This window comes from Apium graveolens, chromosome 8 (assembly GCF_009905375.1).
Source record: "Apium graveolens cultivar Ventura chromosome 8, ASM990537v1, whole genome shotgun sequence".
In the NCBI taxonomy this organism is placed as follows: Eukaryota; Viridiplantae; Streptophyta; class Magnoliopsida; order Apiales; family Apiaceae; genus Apium; species Apium graveolens.
This window is the reverse complement of record NC_133654.1, coordinates 173784616-173811591: the sequence shown is the minus strand read 5'-3', so window position 1 is coordinate 173811591 and position 26976 is coordinate 173784616. Positions and strand designations below refer to the sequence as shown.

Sequence of the window (26976 nt, the reverse complement as noted above, 5' to 3'; positions counted from 1 at the left end):
GAAACCCGTATTCTCGAAAGACGGGATATTATTACATTATTTTCGTATAAAGTGTTTTATAAAAAGCCTGATTTGGATAATTATCCAATACTGGTATCAAATCGGATCATTTTTGCAGTTACTTAGCAGCGAAGTAACTAATTTAACGATCCAAAACGATCCAAAACGAACCAATATTCCAAAAATATATATAGCCCTTTTATCATTTCATTTTATTTGTATAATCATAATCAATTAGTAAAAATACAGTAATTACAAAGAAAACCCCTTAAAACGTTGCATTCTTGAAAATCAAACCCTCAAACGAGGGCGTTATCGAACTCCGATTCGGGCGTGCCATCTATCAAATCGAAGCTCTCGAAAAGTAATTTTATAATCAATCATCCGTTTTATGCAGGAATTAAGGTATTTTTCTTATTTAATTATTTTATTTCAAATTAATTAAAGATTAAATTATGAAAATTTGTTCTTGATGTTGTTGATATGATTTGGTGATTCCATCGTGTAGATAATATTATTTTAAATTATTTTTAAGGCTCGATAATTATTTTAAAGTCAAATTCGGGTGTTCGGACCCTATTATTTAATTATAAAATTATTCGAAGACCCGTTTTAATTCCGAAAAATGTTCAAAAATTCATAATAAATCAACCGTTCGTCCGTTTAATACGAAACGAACGCCTCTAGACTCAGAAAAATATTTTGCTCTCACTTAAATTACTTTCGAGACTTAATTTCTTTTGTATCATAAGATCATTTATTTTATGAATCCTCCAGAGTTGATTATTGATTGATAAAATACTCTTTTTGACCCGATTTCAATTCCAAACGTATCGAGACCTATCTTTTGGCAATTCAACTTATGTGCTACATGAATTATGTGACTATGTGTTATATGAAATATGTGATACGTGCCTTGTGTGTTTATGTGTTATGTGAACTATGAGTCCACATGTCGATTCAACTTTATATGATTAAAGATGATCCTTATCTGTTATTATCGGGCGGGTAGACGATAAGGATAAACGTATAGACTAGACAACTATATATTGCCAGTTAATTGAATGGTATCTTTTATGATTGATACACATAGTACGATGCATTCAAAGCCAGACATAGATCGTAAAAGTAAAGCCTGAGTACGTATAGTAATGAGACGAGTGGATTCAGAATAGAGATAAACTTGAAATAGCGATTGTTAAGAAAGGTCAAGTGGCATGTCAATGGAAATACAGATACATCAGGACTGAGTAATATGGCAGATAGTTAAAGATCAGAGGGATTCTCAATTGAGGCAAGTATTCCTAACCTTTCTCCTAAAATACTATAAATATTTATTCGCTCCTATTCTAAGTTTAGAATAGTTAAGTTTTTTATATTTCGCTGCAATTACTCTTATTATGCTAGTTCTTTTCATTATTGTTCCTATAATTCGATTGCTCTCTTGAGCAAATACCCATTCTTTCGTGTTATTTGCGAACCCTTAGTTGGGATATTTTGAGATCAAAATGATTTGACATCAAAATACTCTACGGGCTGGACGATTATTATGAGGACCAGTATGAGCTGGATCCTATGGGTCGGGGATGGACCGGACCCTTGGCCATAGTGCCTCGGTACCCCATATGTTGGTTGGGTCTATGCAGTTTGATATAGATCCGCACTATATCCTGACTGATCAGCATGTTATAGTGCATATATTGGTTTCTAGTGTCTAGTCTAATTTATTGTTGATCGCCATTAACGACATTCCTTCCTGAATAGTTCATAATTATAATATCAAACAAAGATTTGATTCAAAGAGATGAATCAGTGAAACGTTCACTGTTCCTTTATAGAAAAAGGTGATTTATGATTAAAGGCCAATGAGGGCCGATGTTTTATTCTCTCAACTGCTTTTAAAAAATAATGATGTTTTGAAATCATTCAAAAATCATTTCCAGAAGTTTCTTTGATCTAATACCTGGAAACCATTCATGATACTTGCTGGGCATTTTTGGCTCACTCTTACTTTGTGAACTCTTATTTCTTTTAGTATCAAATAAGGACGAAAGTGAATAGCTTTTAATAGACAGCAACAGTGGTGAGATTCCAGCTGAAGAAATTTGGAGGTGCCAGAGTGATCAATACAAGAAAATTAGTAATAAAGTAATAAAATTGTATTTAGACAATGTAATTTTAGAAGGTTAGATTCTAGTTTCATATCATAACCTGTAAGCGATCCTGAATAATGAGGGGTTGTCTGTATATTTATTTTAATATACTGATTTTTATTATTTAAAGTTGTGTAGTGACACACAATCCTGACCCCGGATTTGGGGTGTTACAGTTGATGCCAATATCGTGAGGGTACATACAGCGACTAGCCCCTCCATGCAGCGACCAACCCCTCTAGCTCTTTCAGCTATTCCGTGATCCCACTTGGAACCAAGAAAACTTCAATCGTTAACGATCACGAGTTATATAACATGTCCATGGATGAGAGTGGGCCGGCTCGCTAGACTGATGAAGCGACCCAAGAGCCCTATATTTCCTATATTGAGCAAGTACAGCAAGATATTGAGTATCTGACCGCTAGAGCTGATAAAATATATTATGGGATCGGATCATTAATGCCTCCTAGCCACTTTAATATTGATATTAATTGTACAAAAAATTTATTAGTCGAGGCCTATTACGACATGTGTGCTAAACCTGAAGGTTTTTTTTCCCCGATTTCGATGATGATGATTATGTCGAGTCACGCTTTGCATATAATAAATGAAACTAAAGAAAGAGTTATTATCTACATAGGAGGATTAAGGAAGAATGATGGTATTTAATAATTATGATGCATGGTATACAAGATTTGTGGGATGATCAGGAGATATCTAAATTGGACAATTCTGTCTCATTTTTGCAACTTAGGGTAGACTCGTTAAAGAATAAAATTAATATACACAAGGGTATACTGTACAATTGATATACATCAACTTATAATATTTTCAAATAATCCAACAGCCATCAAAAGTAAAAGAACCTATTTGAGTTACAGAATAAGTTCAAGCACCAATACCTCCATGATACACAAAAATCGATAATCATTTATCATTTATCTATATCTATATAATAGCAGAACAGAGACATAAATGCCGAGACATTTTATTCCCTGTAAAATAACTATTCTGCTCTTTCCTCTATAAAAATGCTGAGCCATTGCTAGAAATCTAAACTCTCCACCTCCCCGCTTGCTAACAGAGGTTTGATAGCTTCATATTCAATTTTTGGCGTTTAATTGTGCCAGACTTATTTTCCGAATCTGTATGCAATTTTCTCACTTAAGTCACTTGAGTTTCTCTTTGTCATGGTAAATCTGGTGAATTCCCTTTCCGATCTCAATTTTAATTTATGTTTACATATTTTATGTATTTACATATTAAACAATCTCCGTATGGATAAAAAAATTGTGTCTATATTTGTGTTTATATATGATGGATTAGATTAGTAGTTCTCATTTTTTGGCTGAGTGTAAATTACGTCTCCAAGAGGGTTTTGTGTTATGCCTATTTTTCCTAATTTTGTGTAGAATTATCATAGGCTATATTATTGCGGCATACTATGATTGTTATAGAGACTGTAAATAATTTCACTTTGGATTCTTTATGGCTTGGGGTTTACTTGTTCAGGATTGATTCTAATTGATTTTATACGGGCTGAAGTTAAGGTACTCAAGTCAAGAGTGGTTATTCATTTCTCTGTGACTATTTTTTCAGAGCTCTAAACCTGGTTGCGGCTACACTGCCAATTGCAGTTGTAATATTTTATTGTTTTGCCTTAAATCTCAAATTAATGTTTATAAAAAAATTTATTTATATTTATATATGCGCAATAAGAAGAATTAAACATTTTTCTCAAATATATTTATGTTAATTGTTTCACAAAAAAATTATCTCCAAATGTCACTTTCTACGGAAATTAAAGGAGACTATGAGATAACAGGGAATTAACGTGAGAAAAACATAAAGGAATATTTAAACTCAATGCAAAAGACCAAACTAAAAATTAAGAACAAAAGTAGAATAGAGTATATTTAAAATATGATTGTTGGTTTGTGGTGTTATTACCTGCTACTTTTTTATATGTATTTCACACCCTACTTGATAGTACATATAGCTCCTGTAAGGTCTAGTCCTGAACTCCTAACTCCATATAACTCCTGAAGGGCTAGTCCTGAACTCCTGACTCGGTCTGGTCCTGCGAACTGCCAGTCCTGACTGACCCAATCCTACAAGCCCAACCTTGAGAAATCTCAGCACGTGAAGCACTGACCCAAACACATGACAGGGACAACTGTCACACATCAATCATGGGAATAATCAGGGCACGTGTCAGAGGATCCTCAGAACATTCATCGACCAATCCAACGCTGACACGTGTAAAGCATCCACTCCAACCAGGTGTCCTCCGCTCCCAGAACCGATGGCTACGATTTAAAGGTACCAACCCCAAAACCCTATCCTTGGCCTATAAATAGCCCAAAAAGGTAAGGTTTTGGGGTTAATCACTCTCTTACACTCATATACACACACAACCATCTTGCATTCATATCCATCTTTAACTTCCCCAAAAGCGAGTTCTTACTCTCACATCGGAGGCGCCGCGGGACCCAAACACCCTACAGGTGTTGTTTTGTAGGAACTCCACCACAGCTACACCTCCACAGCGGCGAAGGATCCGGGCACGGCGTTGAAGGAGCGACCCCGCCACCAGGAGTTATCATTTGGCGCTAGAAGGAGGGGCTCTCCATCCTTGGGTCTCGGTGCCCCTGGATTCACCTTCATCAACAAGCTCTTGAAAGAGTCCATTTATTTAACTTGTAAGAACACAAGCAACCAAACTCTCTCATAAAAATGAATGTTGTTTATTTAAGCCACGTTTGTGTGTGCTCGTTATTTTAGGCCACGTTTGTGTGAGCCCTGTTTTGTTGATTTAAGCCACGTTTGTGTGTGCTATTGTTGGTTTTGATCATTTTAGAACCTTGATTTTACTCTAGTTTGCATATTTCCTTTGTGTTCTATAACCCCGCTACACTTGTTCTACCACATCGTTGAGTAGTCCTAGAAGATTGTTTAAACTAGTCCCAGGAACCTATTTGTTAGTGTTTGCTATTATTATGGGTAGTTTTTGCGATTTTCAAAAAGCAACCTTAGATCGATACTTTCTGTAGCATATTATTGTTAGTTGCTGTTGGTATTGTTGAGAAATGGCCAGACCAGGAAAGCATACTTCTGGGAGACCATCTGCTAGTACTCAGGTCCAGGAGCCGGACCACTCCTAGGCCCTTGATCCAGGAGCCGACAGAGAAACGTTCCAGGTGCAACCATTGCAACACACTCCCGTTATGGAGATAATTGTAAACACCCGGGACGCCAGAACCCTTATTGAGCTGAACCAATACAAATACACCAATGTCCCGGTGGCCGAAAAGCACATGGCCAACCTTACCGAAGAGATGCGGGAGCAAATCAGGAAAGAGGAAGAAGCAAAGCTCGAGCTAAAGATCCAAAAAAGAATGCAGTTAGAAGAAGAAAAGCTACTGGCCAAGTCTAGGATCAAGAGAACCCGGAGAGACCCAACTCCGGAGCTGATTTATGATGATGAAGAAGAAGAGAAGCAGAAAGACCTAAAAGATATTATCTATGAATTACAAAGAAAGATGGACAGAGACTCAGGAGTAGAAATTGGAGAAACACTTACTCCTTTCAGCCACTCCTTGGAGGCTATTCCCCGACAGCGGGACTTGAAGCACTACAACTTTGACTCCTTTGATGGCCTAGGAGACCCGGAGGAGCACTTGAACTACTTTGAGCAGATCGCGCAAATATATTACTACAATGACTTGACGAAATCAAGGTTCTTCGCTTCAACTCTTAAGGGAGGGGCTCAGAGATGGTTCAGCAGGATCCCCTCCCGCAGCATTCACAGTTGGAAGGAGTTTTGCGCTTCTTTCCTCCGGAGATTTCGCGCAAACAAAATGCACGAAATGCACATGTGTCACCTGGAGACAATCCGGCAGCATGACAATGAGTCTCTCTCTGTATACATACGCCGGTTCCAGGAAGAAATCAACAAAGTCTCAAGCTTGGATGAGAGGGAAGTTTTGAGTATTTTCAGGAGAAAATTGGACCCATAGCACAATGAGAGATATATCGTAGAACTGATCAATAAAGAGCCACAAAGTCTGGCAGTAGCTTACTCCATGGCTGCCAGGTTCATAAAGGAAACAGATGTGCTCCAGGAAATGAGGATAACCCGGAATGGGGGGGTCCAAGAGTAAGAACACCGATGACCGACCAAAAGGGGGTTACCATCAGGACAAGAAGTTCAAGCAAAACCAACAAAGCCAAGAAAGACAAACTACTCCGGTTTTTCAGAGACTCGGTCCTAAGCAGGAGTCAAAAAGCGATCCAGGACCCGCAAAGCAACCCCGAGAGCCGAAGCAGGAGCCGGACTGGACTCCTCTCAACATGACCCGGGAGGAAATCTTGAAGGAGGTAAAAGACAAGGCTTTCTATTATCCTCCGAAGCCAATGCAAACTCCTCCGGAGAGCAGGCCTTACAATATGCAGTGCGATTATCATGAGACCCATGGCCACAAGACCGAGAACTGCTTATCACTCAAGTATTTCATTGAGGACCAAGTGAAGAAAGGAAATATGAACAAGAACTTGGTCCGGGATAACAACAACAGGGGGGAAGGGCAGAAGAGAGGAAATAATGTAGTCAACGCAGTCCTAGGAGGCTCCCACTCCCCACCTCGGAGCCCGTACTTCGACAAAGAAGTGCTTTCAATCCAATCACTCACAGACCTGGTGATATCCTTGAGCAGTAAAGACTATGAAGGAGTCAACACTCCTTCGTCATACAATAGAATCATTGGCAGGTCAGCTCTAACCATGATGCAAGCGATAACTTTAATCTCCCATCTTAAAATCAAGTTCCCAACCTCGACAGGAGTCGGGGAAATAAAAGGAGATTATGGAGTTGCTGAAACATGCTACAGCCAGGGGTTGGTCATGGCAGAAACCCACCAGGACAACAAAAGGAAGGAAACAATCCTTCACAAGCAACAAAGCATTAAGAAGCACAGACCCCGGCCAAGGGAAGAAACAACAAAAGAAGTACAACTCATTGAGTCAAGTCAGGAACAAGAAGCAAATATAATAAGTCTGGAAGAACCGGCAAGCAACCAAGTCATGGTAGTCGACAAGACGAATCAAGTCCTAGACCAAGCTAGTCCTACCATGCAAGCAACCAAAGAATCAGAACAAGCAAACTCCTATCTGAAGAAGAACTCTGAAGCCCGAATTCATCAAATGGTTTCAAACAAAGAACAAGCAAAAATCGAAGCTGCAGTAGAAGCAAAAGAAGTCTAGGTTGATGAACGCAGTCCTAGCAAAAAGGTGAAAGTTGGGTCAAGACTCGAAGAGTCCTGCAAGGAAAGATTAGTGTCCCTGCTCCGGGAGTACAAATATATTTTATCCTGGAGGTCAAGAGACATGCCTGGACTACTTGAGTCCATAGCAATGCACAGCTTGGATGTCAACCCCAACAGAAAACCAGTCAAACAGAAGAGAAGGAATTTCGCCCCGGAGAGGCAAAGAGCCATAGACGAAGAAGTGGAGAAGTTACTCAAAGCAGGAATCATAAAAGAAATCAAATATCTGGAGTGGCTAGAAAATATTGTTATGGTGAAGAAGTCCAATGACAAATGGAGAATGTGTGTGGACTACACCGATCTGAATGATGCATGCCCGAAGGACCCATACCCTCTCCGCAATATTGATCAATTGATAGATGCTACCTCCGGGCACATCATGCTAAGTTTCATGGGAGCCTTCTCCGGATACAACCAGATCAAGATGAACCCGAAGGACATACCTAAGATAACATTCATAACTCACAGGGCAGTCTATGCTTATGTGATGCTGCCCTTCAGACTGACAAGCGCATGATCAATTTACCAAAGAGCCATGAACAAGATATTCAAGTTCCAGATTGGGAGGAACTTGGAGTGCTATGTCGACGATATGATTTCCAAATCAACAACTATACCAACACATGTCGAATATCTGAAGGAGTGCTTTGACAACCTGAGGAAGAACCAACTCAAACTGAACCCGGAGAAATGCACCTTCGGTGTAGAAGCAGGCAAGTTTCTAGGATTCATGATCAGCAACAGAGGCATTGAAGTTAATCCAGAGAAAATAAAAGCAATCCAGGAGATGAGGGCTCCTAGGACCCAAAGAGATGTGCAGAAGCTAGCAGGATCCCTAGCAGCACTCAGGAGATTTATCTCAAAGATAGCAGAAAGGTGCTTGCCATTCTTTGATTTAATTAAAGGAGCAAGCCACAAGAAAGAGGTGAACTGGAGTCCGGAGTGCCAAACGGCATTTGAGGAAATCAAGTCCTACCTCTCTCAGCCACCAGTCCTAACTAAAGCTTAGCCAGGAGAGCCTCTCTACTTATACTTGTCAGCAGGAGCACAAGCAGTAGGAGCCGCCCTAATCAGGGAAGAGAATCGAACATAGCAACCAGTCTACTACGTAAGCCAAGTCCTTAAAGATGAGGAAACTAGATACCCAAGACTAGAGAAGTTTACCTTCGCCTTAGTCACAACTTCAAGAAAGCTCAGGCACTACTTCCAAAGAAGAGAAACAAGAGTGGTAACAAATCAGCCTTTAAGGAAGATAATTCACAAGCCAAATATCTCGGGAAGACTTGTCAATTGGGCTGTGGAGTTGAGCCAGTTCAATTTAAGCTTCATTCTCAGGACTGCCATTAAAGTTCAAGCACTTGCAGATTTCATAATCGAATGCAACTTTCCGGAAGAAGAACCAGAACCAATGAACATGGATCCAGAGATAGAACAAGATGCAAGTCCGGGAGCCTGGACCTTGAAAGTAGATGGTTCTTCAACAAGCGAAAGGTCGGGAGTCGGACTCATAGTAAAAAGTCCTGAAGGATTCACCATTCAGACAGCTATATCTTTCGGCTTCCCCGCAACAAATAATCAGGCGCAATATGAAGCGTTGATTGTAGGACTAAAGCTCTCCAGGACCCTGAAGGTCCAGGACTTAAAAATCTACAGCGACTCCCAGATAGTGGTCAAGCAAACAAACGGAGAATACATAGCAAAAGACCCTATTCTGGCGAAGTACCAAGCACTGGTTCAAAGTTACTTAGCCTCAATACCAAACCATCAAGTCCTTCAGATATGTCGAGAAGAAAATGAAGAAGCGGATATTCTATCCAAATTAGTCCGGAACTCATCAGATCTGGACTGCTCAATTTACTTCGAAGAACTCCACAAACCATCTATTGAATCCAGAGAAGTCTTGGAGATCGAAAGCAACCAGAACTGGATGACTTCCTTCATCAACTATTTGGAGAAATGGGAGCTCCCGGAGGACAAAGGAAAAGCCCAAAGATTGAAAGCAAAAGCAGCCAAGTTCTTCCACAAAGGACTACTCTACCGCAGGACTTTCTCATCTCCTATCCTAAAATGTGTCAGCCCAGAAGAAGCAAAGTACTGTTTGGCAGAAGTGCATGAAGGGATATGCGGAGATCATATGTCCGCGAAGGCCCTAGCTCATAAGATCATAAGACAAGGCTACTACTGGCCAATTATCCACCAAGACGCAATAGAGTTCGTGAAGAAATGCAAGGAATGCCAGCTCTTCAGCAATATGTCCCGGATCAGCCCAGTCCTACCATCCTCGGTCCTGTCACCTATCCCCTTTGCTGTCTGGGGTATTGACATCATGGGACCCTTTCCCCGGGCCAAAGGAGATCTCAGGTACTTGTTAGTCTCGATTGATTACATGACCAAATGGGTTGAAGCGGAAGCAATGAGGATAATTAATCAACAAGATTGTATAAAGTTTATGGACAACATTTTGATGAGGTTCGGGATACCGCGAGTCCTAGTATCAGACAATGGGCCATAGTTCATCGGATCAGAATTTGAGTCCTACCTCCAGGAGCACGGGATTAAACACAAAAAATCATCAGTAGTATATCCCCAAGAAAACGGCCATGTAGAAGTCACCAACATAATCCTGCTCTGAGGTATTGAAAAGAGACTCAAAGAAAGCAAAAGCAAATGGCCAGAAGAACTACCAAGCGTACTATGGTCCTATAGGACAAGCCCCAAGACAAGCACCATAGAAACTCCATTTAAACTAGCTTATGGAACAGAAGCAATGCTTCCTATTGAAGTTGGATCTCCTTCTCACAGAGCAATAAACTTTGAGGAAGAAGCAAATGAAGGACTCAGAACAAACATGGAGCTAATTGATGAGGTCCGGGACCAAGCTGTAGAAATGATGGAAAAATACAAAGAGAAAATAAGAGAGCACTTCAGTAAGAAGTCCAGAGTCAAAAACTTCCAAGCTGGAGACTTAGTCCTTCGAGACACAGAAGCATCAGATCCCACAAACACTAGAAAGCTAATGCCCAAATGGGAAGGACCATACAAGGTCAAAGAATTCCTGAGGCAAGGAACCTACAAACTCCTGAACATGGATGGCTCAGAAGTCCCAAATACTTGGCATGGACTAAGACTAAGGAAATTCTACCAGCAGGAAAGAACAAACAAAGCAACCAAAATCTTGTAGCCAATATGGCAAGCAACCATGTTAGGTCCCAATTTGTTTGTAGAAGGGGGGGTTGAATACAAACAGTACCAAATAATCGAATAAATGCGGAATAAAAAATGTGAAACAAAATTCAAGTTAAATAAAAATATTATTAAACTTGAAAGGTGTTACAACAACTGTATCGATTACAAGGTATTAATCTTAAATCAATTATCACAAATCTAGAATAAATTTGACATGAACTTTTTCTATTTTTGCAATAATTAGAATCAAATGCTAAACGCGATTTGAGATTAAGTTCTAGGGATTTTGATCCGCTAGATTGTTACACAAGAACAAGATAAAGATTTCTAGTTGATTGGATTTAACTTTACAATCTAGAAATTGATCTTGAAGTTTGCAGAGAAGAATGTAATATTGTTCTGCTTCTTTTTCTTTTGTTCTCGGGTTCTGTATGTTGGATGATTGAGTTGAATGACTTCTGCTTCTATTTATCAACAGCCGAATTAATTGAATTGGAATGACAATCCTTTAAGCTTGTATGACAATCGGTGAGACTATCCTTTTGAGCTAGCAAGACAATCGTTTGAACCAGCATGACTATCGGTAGGACAATCTTTTGAACTGGCATGACAATCTCCTTCCTAGTGTAACTTTCGGTATGACAATTGAAATGACTTGGCATGACAATCGGTATGACAATCCAGATTGTCATGCTAGTTCATTTTCAATTGTCTTGCTGATTTAAGATTGAATTTAATCCAATTAAACTTCTGAAAATTCCTAAAATTAATTCTGAATTAATTAATCAATTAATTTAATTAATCAATAAATTAATCTTTGCAGATATAATTTATTTACTTAATTAAATTATATGACTTAATTAATTAATAGAGAATTAATACTAACCCTGAGCAGCATCCATTCTTCTGAATATCTTCTGAAAATCACTGAGAATTATGAATCAATTCCGCCACTTCAACGTTGACACTCGATGTACTGTCTGGTTCATGAGTGACTAACTTCCGTGACGTTTCTTCATGTCTTGACTTTGACGCTTTGATTTTCTTCAGATTAAATCCTTGTAATTAATGATACTCTGACGAGATCTCTGTCACTTGATTAAATCCACGATCTTGATTTATATCACTGAGGCATGATCAACTTCTTGAACTTCTTCCAGTGAATTAACTCCTCAAGTCTGTAGATGAACCTTGTTTCTGAATCCTTTGACAGATATTACTTTGCGAGATCTCTCTGACGGTCGATCCACTATTTACTTATTACATTCTTATTTGAGTTGAGTTGAATCCTCGAATATACAAATAGGCCTATGACATATGACTTACAATCTCCCCCTATTTGTTTGTTAGACAATAACACACAAATACCTAGAGGATAACTCAACTAACAAATAAGAAAAAGATATAAACATACATGCAAAGTAAATAGCAGAAAAGTTCTGGATGAGATTTAACATTTTCCAGATTCCAAGTAGATGTTCCTCTAGACTGAACATATCTTCAAGTAGTTCCATCTTCATTTGTACAACCACATTTCCTGTTGAGAAGCCCATATCTCTTGCTTCTCCCCCTATGAGAATCAACTGATTAAAGAAGATCACCTTCGTTTTACCACCTCTCCCGTACAATAGGATCCGCAGATAAAAACCAATGGTACTCCCCTAACTGCTTCTTCCCTTACTAGGAAATCACCTTGTGTTTACCACCTCTCCCGTACAATAGGATCCGTAGTTAGAAACAACAATGGTGTGGTGTAGTGTACATTTTTAGGATCTTTTTCTTCCTCCCTGCTAAATACCGATTGTCATGCTAGTTCATTTTCAATTGTCTTGCTGATTTAAGATTGAATTTAATCCAATTAAACTTCTGAAAATTCCTAAAATTAATTCTGAATTAATTAATCAATTAATTTAATTAATCAATAAATTAATCTTTGCAGATATAATTTATTTACTTAATTAAATTATATGACTTAATTAATTAATACAGAATTAATACTAACCCTGAGCAGCATCCATTCTTCTGAATATCTTCTGAAAATCACTGAGAATTATGAATCAATTCCGCCACTTCAACGTTGACACTCGATGTACTGTCTGGTTCATGAGTGACTAACTTCCGTGACGTTTCTTCATGTCTTGACTTTGACGCTTTGATTTTCTTCAGATTAAATCCTTGTAATTAATGATACTCTGACGAGATCTCTGTCACTTGATTAAATCCACGATCTTGATTTATATCACTGAGGCATGATCAACTTCTTGAACTTCTTCCAGTGAATTAACTCCTCAAGTCTGTAGATGAACCTTGTTTCTGAATCCTTTGACAGATATTACTTTGCGAGATCTCTCTGACGGTCGATCCACTATTTACTTATTACATTCTTATTTGAGTTGAGTTGAATCCTCGAATATACAAATAGGCCTATGACATATGACTTACAATCTCCCCCTATTTGTTTGTTAGACAATAACACACAAATACCTAGAGGATAACTCAACTAACAAATAAGAAAAAGATATAAACATACATGCAAAGTAAATAGCAGAAAAGTTCTGGATGAGATTTAACATTTTCCAGATTCCAAGTAGATGTTCCTCTAGACTGAACATATCTTCAAGTAGTTCCATCTTCATTTGTACAACCACATTTCCTGTTGAGAAGCCCATATCTCTTGCTTCTCCCCCTATGAGAATCAACTGATTAAAGAAGATCACCTTCGTTTTACCACCTCTCCCGTACAATAGGATCCGCAGATAAAAACCAATGGTACTCCCCTAACTGCTTCTTCCCTTACTAGGAAATCACCTTGTGTTTACCACCTCTCCCGTACAATAGGATCCGTAGTTAGAAACAACAATGGTGTGGTGTAGTGTACATTTTTAGGATCTTTTTCTTCCTCCCTGCTAAATACCGATTGTCATGCTAGTTCATTTTCAATTGTCTTGCTGATTTAAGATTGAATTTAATCCAATTAAACTTCTGAAAATTCCTAAAATTAATTCTGAATTAATTAATCAATTAATTTAATTAATCAATAAATTAATCTTTGCAGATATAATTTATTTACTTAATTAAATTATATGACTTAATTAATTAATACAGAATTAATACTAACCCTGAGCAGCATCCATTCTTCTGAATATCTTCTGAAAATCACTGAGAATTATGAATCAATTCCGCCACTTCAACGTTGACACTCGATGTACTGTCTGGTTCATGAGTGACTAACTTCCGTGACGTTTCTTCATGTCTTGACTTTGACGCTTTGATTTTCTTCAGATTAAATCCTTGTAATTAATGATACTCTGACGAGATCTCTGTCACTTGATTAAATCCACGATCTTGATTTATATCACTGAGGCATGATCAACTTCTTGAACTTCTTCCAGTGAATTAACTCCTCAAGTCTGTAGATGAACCTTGTTTCTGAATCCTTTGACAGATATTACTTTGCGAGATCTCTCTGACGGTCGATCCACTATTTACTTATTACATTCTTATTTGAGTTGAGTTGAATCCTCGAATATACAAATAGGCCTATGACATATGACTTACAAACTAACTTATTTTTCCTTATATTTTGTATGAATGATTAATGAAAAGCATTTCCTCTTTACATTTACCAAAGATAACCACTAGTCCGACCAAGCTATTAGTCAGGACTAGAGCAACCATTTTTACTTATAATTAATTTTCTAAAAAAGCCACCACTAGTCCGGATAAGCTATTAGTCAGGACTAGAGCAACAATTTTTACTTAGAATAAATTTTCTAAAAAAGCAACCACTAGTCCGGAGAAGCTATTAGTCAGGACTAGAGCAACCATTTTTACTTAGAATTAATTTTATAAACAAAAAAGCCACCACTAGTTCGTAAAAACTATTAGTCAGGACTATAACAACCATTTTTAATTGGAATTAAGTTTCTAAAAAGCCATCACTAGTCCGGACAGGCAATTAGTCAGGACTAGAGCAGCCAAATTTACTTATAAATTTTTTTTTTAAGTAAAAAAGCTACCACTAGTCCGGACATAACTATTAGTCAGGACTAAAGCAACCATATATACGTAGAAATAATTCTCTAAGTAAACAAGCCATCACCAGTCCGGACACAACTATTAGTCAAGAACAGAACCCATATTTACTTAGAAATAATTTTCTAAGTAAAGAAGCCACAACTAGTCCGGACATCTATCAGTCCAGACTAGAGCAATCATATTTACCTAGAAACAATTTTCTAAAGAACTAACCACTAGTCCGGACAAGCTATGAGTCTGGACTAAAGCAAAAACATTTACTTAAAATTATTTTCTAAGTAAAATAACCAGTAGTCCGGACCAACTATGAGTCAGGACTAGAGCAAACATCTTTAACTTAGAAAAAATTCCTAAGGCAAAAATAAACTATAATAGCAAAGCAGAATAATAACAATAAAGGCAAACATTCAAAACCAAACCGGACTCAAACAAGCTCGGAGCCAAGTACGAATATTACAAACGGCAAAGGACTAAAAGTCTTAAAGAAACATCAAATTATAATTCAGAAGAAATTAAGATTCCAGAGCATTGAGAGGAAGGAAACTAGGGCAAGGACCATCGAAGGGCTCCGGATCACCGAGTCCAGCCTCAATGTTCTGTTTGGCCTTAATGAATTCTTCAACAAAACTATCCTAATTCGCCTCCGGATCAATCTTGATATGTCTCTCAGCAATGACCCAGCAGCGACCAATCTCCAGAGCACCGGCATTCGCAATCACCCTGTCATACTCCTCAGACTTCTTAAACTCTTCAATAACTTCCGACTGTGGCCTCACAGAAGAGAGCTGCTTCCGGAGCTCGCCTAGATCAGACTTTAAATCCATAGCCTCCTTCTCAGCATTCTCAGCCCGAGTTGTAACATCATTAAGGTGCTTATTTAGTCCGGACAGAGAAATATCCTCGATTATAAGTTCATCCTTCAAGTTCTTGATCTCAGCATCCTTATCAACAATGGAATTCCGGGAATCATTCAACTCGTTATACGCCAGAGAAGCAGATCCTGCCATGTAACCACCAAGCTGCAAAAGAATAGACGAACTACTTCGAAAATTATTCCAAGGCAAAGGAATAGAAGAAAAACAAAAACATAAAAACAATGTACCTGACCCCAGAGCCGGGAGCATTCCTTCATAGTTGCGTCGAATCCGGACTTCTGCATCTTTTTCCAGTCATCCTGAGTAGGAATCCCAACCATGAAACGTGTAACCTTAACTTCAAGCTCTGGACTGTGTGCCTCCGGACTCTCAGCAACCAAACCTTTTCCTTCATCCACTCCAGACCCAACACCAACATCAACATTTTGAGCCCGGGGAGGCTTTGTCCCAGAACTCCAGAGCCTTTTCTTCTTCCGGACACCATCAATCTCCGAGATCTCTATAAGAGGCTCCAACTCCTCCAGATTGGAAAACGCATCACCCATCTCCACCTCAACATTCCGCTCCGGTGCCCTGTCACCCGAATCAGCCTCCGTCTTGGAAACAGCGTTGCTCTGTGACCCATCCTCCACAGAAGCATTAGATCTGGACCCACCAACTGCAGTTTTCTTAGGCAACTTGAAAGCTTTACCCAAACCCTTCAATGCATCACTATAAGCCGAAGAAGACATGTCCGGATTGTAATGCGGTAAATCTGCCAGAAAATAAAGCAAAAAACACAAGTTAAAACAAAATATTTACAAGAACCAACCAGTACAGAGCAATGCAACAAAAGAAAACAGTCCGGACACAAAAATAAGTAACTTACACCCTATCCTATGCATAGTTCTGTGCATCATAAAAGTATCACGGGTCATCTGGAAACCCAAACATTCACAAAAAGCAAAAACCATCCGGATGGCGTCTCCCCGGAGAACATCCCTACGGAACCGAGTCCGGACTCCCTCAGCAGCAATGTGGGGAAGGTAATGCAAGTCTAAGCCCCTCAGCATAATCAACTCCCCATTCCAGTGCTTCAACGAGGACTGTAGAATGATGGGCCTGTAAGAACCACCATAACCACACTCCGGAGCCCGGAACCGAAGCTCATGCAAAGGCATCTGGCTAGATCGGACTAGGCTGCAAATATGATGCCACAACTTGAAAGTGGGCTGAACTTTTAACTGGTTGTAGGAAGCAATAAACCAGGTCATCCATTTGATCCCATTCGGGGTTATCTACATTGGGGAAAGTTTATACTCATATTTATATAAATATTTGAGAAATAAATGCCAGTGGGGATTCCACCCAGACCGGAGATGCTCCAGCCACACCGGAACAAACCCATCAGCTGGCCTGTGATATATCCTCTCTCCGCGCTCAGGCCACCTCAACTCAATCCGGGGATCGAGCTAGAAAGCAGCCCGGATTGAAGGATCTTGTGCCACATGGTCCAAAGCAGCGTACTCCTCCTTCAACTTATAATGTTCCTGGGCAACAATACTCCCGAAGAACTTTCTGTTAAATTCGTCCTTATCATACGGCCCTGGACCCGCATTAGGCTACCTCGCGTGCCCGGACCTAATGCTTCTATAATAGAAGCTGTTCTCTATCTCATCACTCTTGGTGATGAAGTAACCCGGAGTATCAACCCATAAACCTTCCGAAGTACAAGGCACCTTCTTAGAGGAGATCCTAGCCACAGAAAGTTTAGTTATAGCTTCGGAATTAGAGGTGGATGCCATCTTCCCCATCTCAATGCGCTCCGAATCACTAGAAGAATCTAAATCTGAACCAGACGGCCCCGGATAGCAGGTAATATAGGCTTTTGCACGAGCTTTAGTCCGAACCATAAACCTAAAACAAGTGATAAAGGTTAGTCTAAATCCCTACAGTTTATTTATCTTGAAATCTACATGGTCCGGACTATCCTATGTTCAATTTTATTTAAAGTCAAAAGCAAACAGTCCCGATACCCGAAGCTCAAAAGCCATAATAAAAACACAAACCAAAATAACCACTCCGGGCTACAAAACCCTAGAACTAGCCTATTACTCCGGACTCAAGCCATAATAATACAAAAACTACAAAAAACCAAACAGAAAAATATCAGTCCGAACTAAGCAACCAAGTCCGGACTCAAACAAAAAACCCTGATTCCAGAAACACGATTCCCCATAATCAAACACCAAAGTATTCCGAAAAATATATAGATACACATATACACAAACACATTCATAGCTATAAACACAAAAACCCTACGAGACAAAACAATCGAAACCAAAGCAAGTGACACAATTTCGAAGCATCTGTAAAACAAATAAAAGAAAGAGGAAGAAACTTACAAGTTTAAAGAAAAAGGAGAGTTTGGAGATGAATGAGCAACGAAGAGTAAGCCTCGAGTTATCCCGTGAACAACCGCCGGAAAAAGATTCGGAGAAGAAAAAAGAGCAAAAACGAGAAGAAAATTAGATGAAAGTAAAAAAGAAAGGGATGAGTTAGGGGCGCCTTTTATAGGCACGGTGAAACAAAAATCCTCTAGCCATGTGGCAAAATCTGGATCGTCCATCAAAACTGTAATTAATATAGGGAATGACGAGGCACGTCTCTCCACAAGACTTACAACTGTTAAAATTCAAATCATTGGGGGGAAAACCCCAAAACCGTTTCAACTTCTAGGTATAGACTACTTACTTCAACGCAATCCAGACTGGGAGCAAGAAAAGCTCAAATTCTTCTAAAGACCACAAACCTTAGTCCTGATTGGCCGAACTCAGCGCAATCCGGATTGGGGAGCAAGGAAAGCTCAAATTCTTCTAAAGACAACCTACCTTAGTCATGATTGGCCGAACTCAACCCAATCTGGACTGGGGAGCAAGGAAAGCTCAAATTCTTCTAAGAACAACAAACCTTAGTCCTGATTGGCCGAACTCACCCAATCCGGGCTGGGGGACAAAGAAAGCTCAAATTCTTCTAAAGACCACAAACCTTAGTCCTGATTGGCCGAACTCAGCGCAATCCGGACTGGGGAGCAAGGAAATCTCAAATTCTTCTAAAAACAACCAACCTTAGTCCTGATCGGCCGAACTCAACCCAATCCGGACTGGGGGGCAAGGAAAGCTCAAATTCTTCTAAAGACCACCAACTTTAGTCCTGGTTGGCTGAACTCAGTACAATCCGGACTGGGGGCAAGGAAAGCTCAAGCTCTTCTCAGAACAACCAACCTTAGTCCTGATTGGCCGAACTCAGCGCAATCCGGACTGGGGAACAAGGAAAGCTCAAACTCTTCTAAAAACAACAAACCTTAGTTCTGATTGGCCGAACTCACCTAATCCCGACTGGGGCAAGGAAAGCTCAAATTCTTCTAAGAACAACCTACCTTAGTCATGATTGGCCGAACTCAGCCCAATCCGGACTGGGGGCAATGAAAGCTCAAATTCTTCAAACAAGCCCAAGTTTACTCCCCCATCCTGAAAATCTGTATAAGGGAGTGGGGGGCACATAATAGTACATATAGCTCCTGCAAGGTCTAGTCATGGACTCCTAACTCCATATAACTCCTGAAGGGCTAGTCCTGGACTCCTGACTCGGTCTAGTCTCGCGCACTGCCAGTCGTGACTGGCCCAATCCTGCAAGCCCAACCTTGAGAAATCCCAGCACGTGAGGCACTGGCCCAAGCACATGACAGGGACAACTGTCATACATCAATCATGGGAATAATCAGGGCACGTGTAAGAGGATCCTCAGAACATTCCTCGACCAGTCCTGTGCTGACACGTGTAAAGCATCCACTCCAACCAGGTGTCCTCCGCTCCCAGAACCGATGGCTACGATTTAAAGGTACCAACCCCAAAACCTCATCCTTGGCCTATAAATAGCCCAAAAAGGTAAGGTTTTGGGGTTAATCACTCTCTTACACTCATATACACACAACTACATTGCATTCATATCTATCTTCATCTTCCCCAAAAGCAAGTTCTTATGCTCACACCGGAGGCGCTGCAGGATCCAAACCCCCTTCCGGTGTTGTTTTGTAGGAACCCCACCACAGCTACACCTCCACAGCTATACCGGAGGCGCCGCGACACCACTTGCATACATAGTTTGTTTTTTCGTTTTTTTTTTGTGTTTAGCTTTACTTTCTAACTTAACGTTAATATTTCTAACGTATATATTTCTAACGGTAGTTTTTTTTATAAATACTCAATTCTCATACCTTATTCATCATCTCCACATTCTTTAAATATTTTAATTTTCCTAGCAAAAGATGAATCCAAATAATTCCAACAATTCTCCACCTTCAAACTCTCAAAATTCAAACCCTCAATTTCAATTTCCATATTAATATCCAAATCCCTATTTTCCAAACCCACAAAATTATAATTTTAATTCTCAAAATCCGAATTCTCAATACCAATTTCATATTCACAGAGTTCTCAATTTCCATTTTCATGTCCTCAAAATTCTCCGTACCAATTTCCATTTCCTCCATTTTCAAATTCAAAATTTGAAACTCAACAAACACCCACCGATAGTCAAAACTCACCACGTTCGCAAGTGCCGGCTTTTAGTAACCCAAAATTTATTGATCTAAATGATGATTGTGAAGAAACTGAAGATGTTCGAGAAATTAATGGTCAGTGGAAGTGGGTTGAAGATAACCTATTAATAAGTGCATGGTTGAATGTGTCAATTGATCCATTGGTAGGTACTGATAAAAAAGCTGAAGCATTTTGGGAACGAATTCATCAATATTGTGAAGAAGATAATCCTGGTGTTATTAAGAGAGGAGTCAAAGCTATGAAAAAAAGGTGGAGCCGGATAAATGACGGTGCTCAAAAATTTGGAGCATGTTATAAAAAGGCAATGAAGCTAGCGGGGAGCGGTTCAAACTTGAAAACTATATCTGATAAAGCTCAAGAACTTTATTTAACTAGATACAGCAAGAAGTCTAATTTTGATAGACACTGGTTTGAGCTTCATAGTCAGCCCAAGTGGAGAACTCCTTCAACTACTGAAAGTTCAAAATGAACTAAATTAAGCCATTCTGGAAATTACTCATCACCGGGAAATAACAATACACCAACAAATGAAAATGTTGTTGAATCTCCGGTTCATCCTCAAGGTACAAAAGCGGCTAAAAGGAGGGGAAAAGGGAAGGCAAGAACAGTAGAGACATATGAAGAGTATAAAGAATTATGAGGTAATGAATGTAGAAAGTTGAACCTGATGCAAGAATTGAATCAGAGTAGACAACTAGAACTTGAGACTCGACAGAAGGAGATTGAGGCGAAGCAAAGTGAGATGGATTTACAAGTCATTTTGGCTGGTACTACCAAAATGACTGATGCTCAGCGGTGGGCTCATTCAAAAATGCTTGTGAAGATTTTAGCAAGAAATTAGCGTTTGTCTTTATTTATTTGTAATCTAGCCGTTGGAAGCTAGTGTCTGTCTTTATTTGTTTGTAATCTAGCCGTTGGAAGCTAGTGTCTGTAATCTAGCCGTTGGAAGCTAGTGTATGTCTTTATTTGTTTGTAATCTAGCCATTGGAAGCTAGTGTATGTCTTTATTTCTTTGTAATCTAGCTGTTGGAAGCTAGTTTCCGTCTTAGAATATATTTATTTTTACCTTCTATATAAACTACTTGTCTCAATTCATTTAGTTCACTTTCATATGAATCAAAATTCTCACTTCCATATGGATCAAACACCTACACTAGAAACTCTAACTGAAGAATTTATTCATGAGTTCTGCTACGATGATACTGAAGATGACCGTATTCTCGAACTCTATCATGAAAGGAATGGACAAAGCTCAAGATCCATGCCTAGAAGAAGTATATTTAGAGACCGTGAAACAGGTCATCAACGTTTGGTGAATGATTACTTTTCACCGAATCCAGTATATCCTGAGCATATATTCCGACAAAGATTTCGTATGGGAAGACATATTTTTCTCCACATTGTGGATGCTCTTTCAAATTTTGATCCATACTTTCAACAAAGGGTCGATGCACTTGGAAGAAAAGGTTTATCACCTTTACAGAAATGCACTGTGGCAATGCATATGTTGGCATATGGCGTATCAGCTGGCGCTGTTGATGACTACGTCCGTATTGGCAAGAGTACTGTGAATGAATGCTTAAAAAAATTTGTCTTTAATATCATCATGATATTTGAGAGCGAATACTTGCGAAAACCAAACTCTAACGACTTACAACGTCTATTATAGATGAGTGAAGCTCGTGGCTTTCGTGGTATGATGGGCAGTATAGATTGCATGCACTGGCAATGAAAAAATTGTCCTAAAGCATGGAAGGGAATGTTCATGAGTGGTCACAAAGGATTTGCAACAATTATACTAGAAGCGGTTGCTTCCTCCGATCTATGGATATGACATGCATTTTTTGGAGTTGCTGGATCGAACAATGACATAAATGTGTTAGATCGATCACCAGTATTTGATGAAGTGCTACAAGGTCATACTCCGGAGGTAAATTATACTATCAATGGAAACAATTATAATACAGGTAACTACTTAACGGATGGAATATATCCCGAATGGGCAACATTCATTAAAACGATACCACGTTCGCAAAGTGAGAAAAGAAAATTATTTTCAAAATATCAAAAAAGCCAGCGAAAAGATGTTGAACGAGATTTTGGTGTATTACAGTCCCGCTTCGCTATTGTACGTGGTCCTGCACGCTTGTGGGACAAAGCAGATCTTGGAAAAATTATGAGAGCATGTATTATAATAAACAATATGATTGTTGAAGACGAGAGGGACACTTACGCCACTCAATTTGGTCCCTTACCAATTTATGATGATGCAACAAATGGTTTATCGCAACCAGATTTAGGAGAAAAACCATTTATCCCGTATAAAACGTATATCCAAAATACATTACAGATGCGCGATAAACGGACACATCGTCAGCTACAAAATGACTTGGTTGAGCATATTACGCAGTTTCATAATAATCGTTAAGTTTTTTTTTAATCGTAACGTTTAAATTTAATATTTTGTTGTGTGCTGTATTTTTATTTCATGTTTTTAATAATATGATGCATTTTAATTACGAGACATGTGTTTTATTTTAATAATATTTTTAAAATTAAAACATTAAATTAAATTAAGTTTAAATTAACATTAAATTAAATTTAAATAAAATTAAGTTTAAATAAAAATAGAATTATTAAAATAGTTTTACTAATAAATTAAATTTAAAATTTAAGTTAAATTCATTATATTAAATATATATTATAATAATAATAATATAATGGGTCCTACAAAATATGGGAAGTGGGCTTCTAACATTGATGAATGTGGGTCACTTTTTTTATAAAACCATTTGGGTGTGAGGTGAAAAGAATGTGTAAGTGGGAAGGGGAAAGTGACCCCGCCACTGGACATGCTCTAACGGTCGCATTAGGAACACCTATCAAGAAATCTTTTCGTACATGCTGGAATGAGCCTTCTAGAAAACTGTATGCTACAAATTTTATGTGTTGTATTACCTACTAGAAAATTGTAAAATATATCTGCATTACCTACTAATAATTATATGATGGCAGAAGTAAACTTTGGGTCGATGTAAACTTTTGGTCAACGTACATATATTGATGATCAGTTTAGTTTTTTGGTTTATGTTTATTGGAGATTCATTCGACCTTTAAAACTTAAAATTTATTTAATTATCCATACATTCACTTAAATGAGTTATTACGGTCACTAAAAACTACAAAATTTTATACATATTAGTAGAACATGAATGATAAGATTGTGGTGACTCCGTGGGAAGACATGCACTCCACTTCTTCTCTTCACTAGCTGGTTGGGATAAAAGACAAAACAACTTTTGTTGTTATCATATGAACATGACTGCAGTCAAAAAAGTTCTCATTTTAGTATCCCTATATTACAATTTCATCTTTTGAAAAAGGTATCCTTTATAATAGTTTTACTTGTATATTTCTAGTATCATTCTATATTATAAGTTTCTCCTTTTACAGGAAGATAATATTGTAAGTAATATTATAATTTTACATACGCATTATTGTATATTATATGTATCGATATTTTTAATAAGAATCGTAGAAGTTTTGATTTTTTTATTGCCGAGAATGTTTTAAGTATTTTATGTATATCAGATATTTTAATTATACATAAATTTAAAATTATTTATGCTATCTCATGTATAATAGCCTAACAAGGGTCAGGTTGATATAAAGAAGTTATGAAATTAAAAATTGATATGAGGTTTTGCGATTTTGGTTCTTCTTGAATGAGTTAGTTATTGTGGAGGATAAATATATTGCTTCAACTTCAACCCTGTTATAGCCAAAATTTGGTATTAGATCATTTTGAGTCACGAATGGGTCAATTGAAGTTAAATTGGAGCAAAAGGAAGAATAATTAGGTTTACAAGTTGAAATGCATAGGGAGAGTACGTGTTTGCGCCAGGGACGCACCTTCATCAGTTGGAATGCAATATATAATTTACATGCTCGAGAAATTACAATACAAGGAGTGAGCCTAGGCATTCTACAGGGTGAGGAAGCGTCTTGACCTAATGAAATGCATGGTTTTTATTACCAAATTCCTCCATAAACAAACGCTTTCGCTTCTTCTAGACTGGCAACAATTTGCGACATATCTGGGCCCTTACTCTCACACCATACAAGGTGAGCTCTCACACCACACAAGATAAGCTGTAAAGCTTCGATTATATGTATAGTCATGTATTATATATAGTTACTACATGTTTATATTGATGAAATGTAAACATAATGGTACATCTCAATAAACCTTGAATTATAATATCATGGATCATTACTATAGCACTTTATATGTTTGTATTCCGATTTTAAGTTTTTAAGTGCAAAATATTGTGAATTTTTACCCTCAATTTCTACCACATTTGCAGTCAGGACCACACCTGCACCTGGACATTTTCTTTATATAGAGTGAAGTCTATGTGTATAATTTGTTTAGATATTCTACACTTTAGAGCATGCGAAGTATTTCTGGTTAAATCATTTACTCACTAACCTCCTATGTATTATGCAAGAAAAGAGATTGTAAAATGATATCCACTGTCTCATACATAGCTTACTTTGTTATACATAAATTATCATTAGATAAGAAATTTTGGTTAACTCTTTCCTATGTAATAGCGAAGGAACATTTGATTCCTTAAATATTTGTTATGTATTTGTTAACTTAGTCGGATATATTAATTGTGTGGTAAGGAGTAACTGCCGAGGATTCAAGTCTCTAATTTTTTCTATATGGACTCATTTACATTAAGAGTTTATATAATTCATCATAATTTGTAAAGATTAGCAAATAATAGTTTTGGTCTTGGGACGACTAAAGTAATTATTTGCAAATTGGAAGATATCCACATTTAACAAAATTCTGACATATTTTGATTCAATGCTCTGATTTACATATATTTAATTAAATTGAATGGACCATAGTGTATCTAATTGTTTTATGCTACTTTCATTATGAGCTTCTTTATGTGTCACTGCACAGCAAATAAAGGATTGGGGATTCAGTGGTGGTATTTTATTGAGCTAACCTACTATCTCTAATAAAAATTATTTTAAACAAGTCAATAATTAGATGTCATCAAGGATCGAAGTTACAAGTCGGTTCCAATAGAAGTAATGATGTTAGTGTTCTGTAGATGTTATAAGTAAAGAGAGGAAATGTTATTTATTCCGATATGACGAGAGCTGGGAAGTAAAAAAGTGATCCCATACCTAATTCCTTTTTTTTATGGTATGGTGTCTTTATTTTGATATTAGATTAGATATTGTATGGTGGGTGATCTTTCTAGAATATTGATTACAATATTTAGCCCACTTGTCTATTTATTTCTAATACATAGTTGATCACACATTTCTATCATTCTGCTCTTATGGTATTTTTGGCAGGAAAATTCATTTGAGTGCCTTAAACCATAGCCTGCACAACATAGTGTTTATTCAATAAAGCAAGCCTGAAATAAATGCATCCATCTCAGAGTTCCTTACCGAAGATGGTGTGTAGAGGCGGAGAATGTCGAATAAGAGTGACAATGATTCACACCGGTAATATCACGGTATGTCCTTACTGCGTCATCTTTTCAACTACAACTGCCTTAATGTTTGAAGTAATGTTTTTCCTATTCTTAGACGTGGTCCCTGATGGAAGTAACCAAGATGTGACACAACATCACTGATACGAACTAGAGTTAATGATTGAGCTTACTTTAAATTCTCTCTTACTTTGAGTAGTTCACTAATTGTATGTATCCGTAAATAAAGTTAATTAATGTAATGTTTCTTTTTTCCCTGTCAGTAGAGGCAGTCCCCATGAGTCTACCCTACTGATATTGCATCCGACTCTCCGAGGGTCAAGGGTTTGAATTTGTGGATGATGGATTAAGTGTTAGAGGTATATACTTTGTTGCGCACATCTCCTAGATATGATAATAATTATGTTAGATCGTGGTCTTGCCGTAAATTCCTATCTAATCTAACCGGTTTTTCCCTTTTACCGGTGAAAATAGGTCTCCACAACCAGGGACAACATGATTTAAAATTCTTCAAAAACTGATAGAATTGTTAAGTCAAAGAAAGACGATTAAGCGCTAATTAACCATATTATAGTAGCATATGTATATGTACATTTATAAAAATTGAACTAACAAACCTTCTTAATTGTAAGCTTACAATTTTATACAATATTTTCACTTTCTGTTATTATGCAATATGAGTACTCTATTTTTACAATTTTCAATCAGTTTACTGAAGAACTTGCCTATGCCCGTGCCCGACATGACCGACCTTTTTATATACACTTCTGCTAAAAGGCGTTATGCACTACATAGATTAATACCAAGTCGATCTGTATTCTATAAAACCTAAAAGGAGCTATGGAACTCTGTACTCAAATGTCACGACTCGGCTTGTAAGCTTGTAAGAGGACACTTTTGTTAATAGAAGTTGGTTGGACCAAAATGTGCAATCCTTAGCCTTCCATGTTTTTCATCAATAGATTAGATATTTTTGTATTCGTATGTAAGATTCCTCTTTTATGGATGGGTGAGAGACCTTAGAGAAGGTGTTGCATATAGCACTTGACATACGCTTGACCAACACTTGTGGAACGGGCTATATGTATTTTTTTTAAAAACATTAATGATAACACCAAATTTAAATTCAATTAATGACTAAATTTTCTTAAGATGAGACACATATATATATATATATAAAATTATATAACACATTTATAAATTAGTATATCCTATGGTTGACAAACTCTAAATCCTTAAAAATATAAAAATCAAATAGTAGTAATCTAAGG

The 26976-nt window shown here is 37.9% G+C and overlaps 1 long non-coding RNA gene across 3 annotated transcripts; it reads left to right on the top strand.

The window, feature by feature from the left end:
- Positions 1–3020: 3020 nt before the first annotated feature.
- Positions 3021–26763, top strand: LOC141676831 (uncharacterized). 3 transcript variants are annotated; one of them, XR_012557169.1, is made up of 5 exons: positions 3021–3346; positions 4202–4475; positions 4661–4855; positions 25563–25729; positions 25969–26763. It is a non-coding gene; the product is annotated as an uncharacterized LOC141676831 (long non-coding RNA). The 3 variants fall into 3 exon arrangements; XR_012557170.1 differs by having other exon boundaries at positions 3021–3239; positions 4202–4855; XR_012557168.1 differs by having other exon boundaries at positions 4202–4855.
- Positions 26764–26976: the final 213 nt, after the last annotated feature.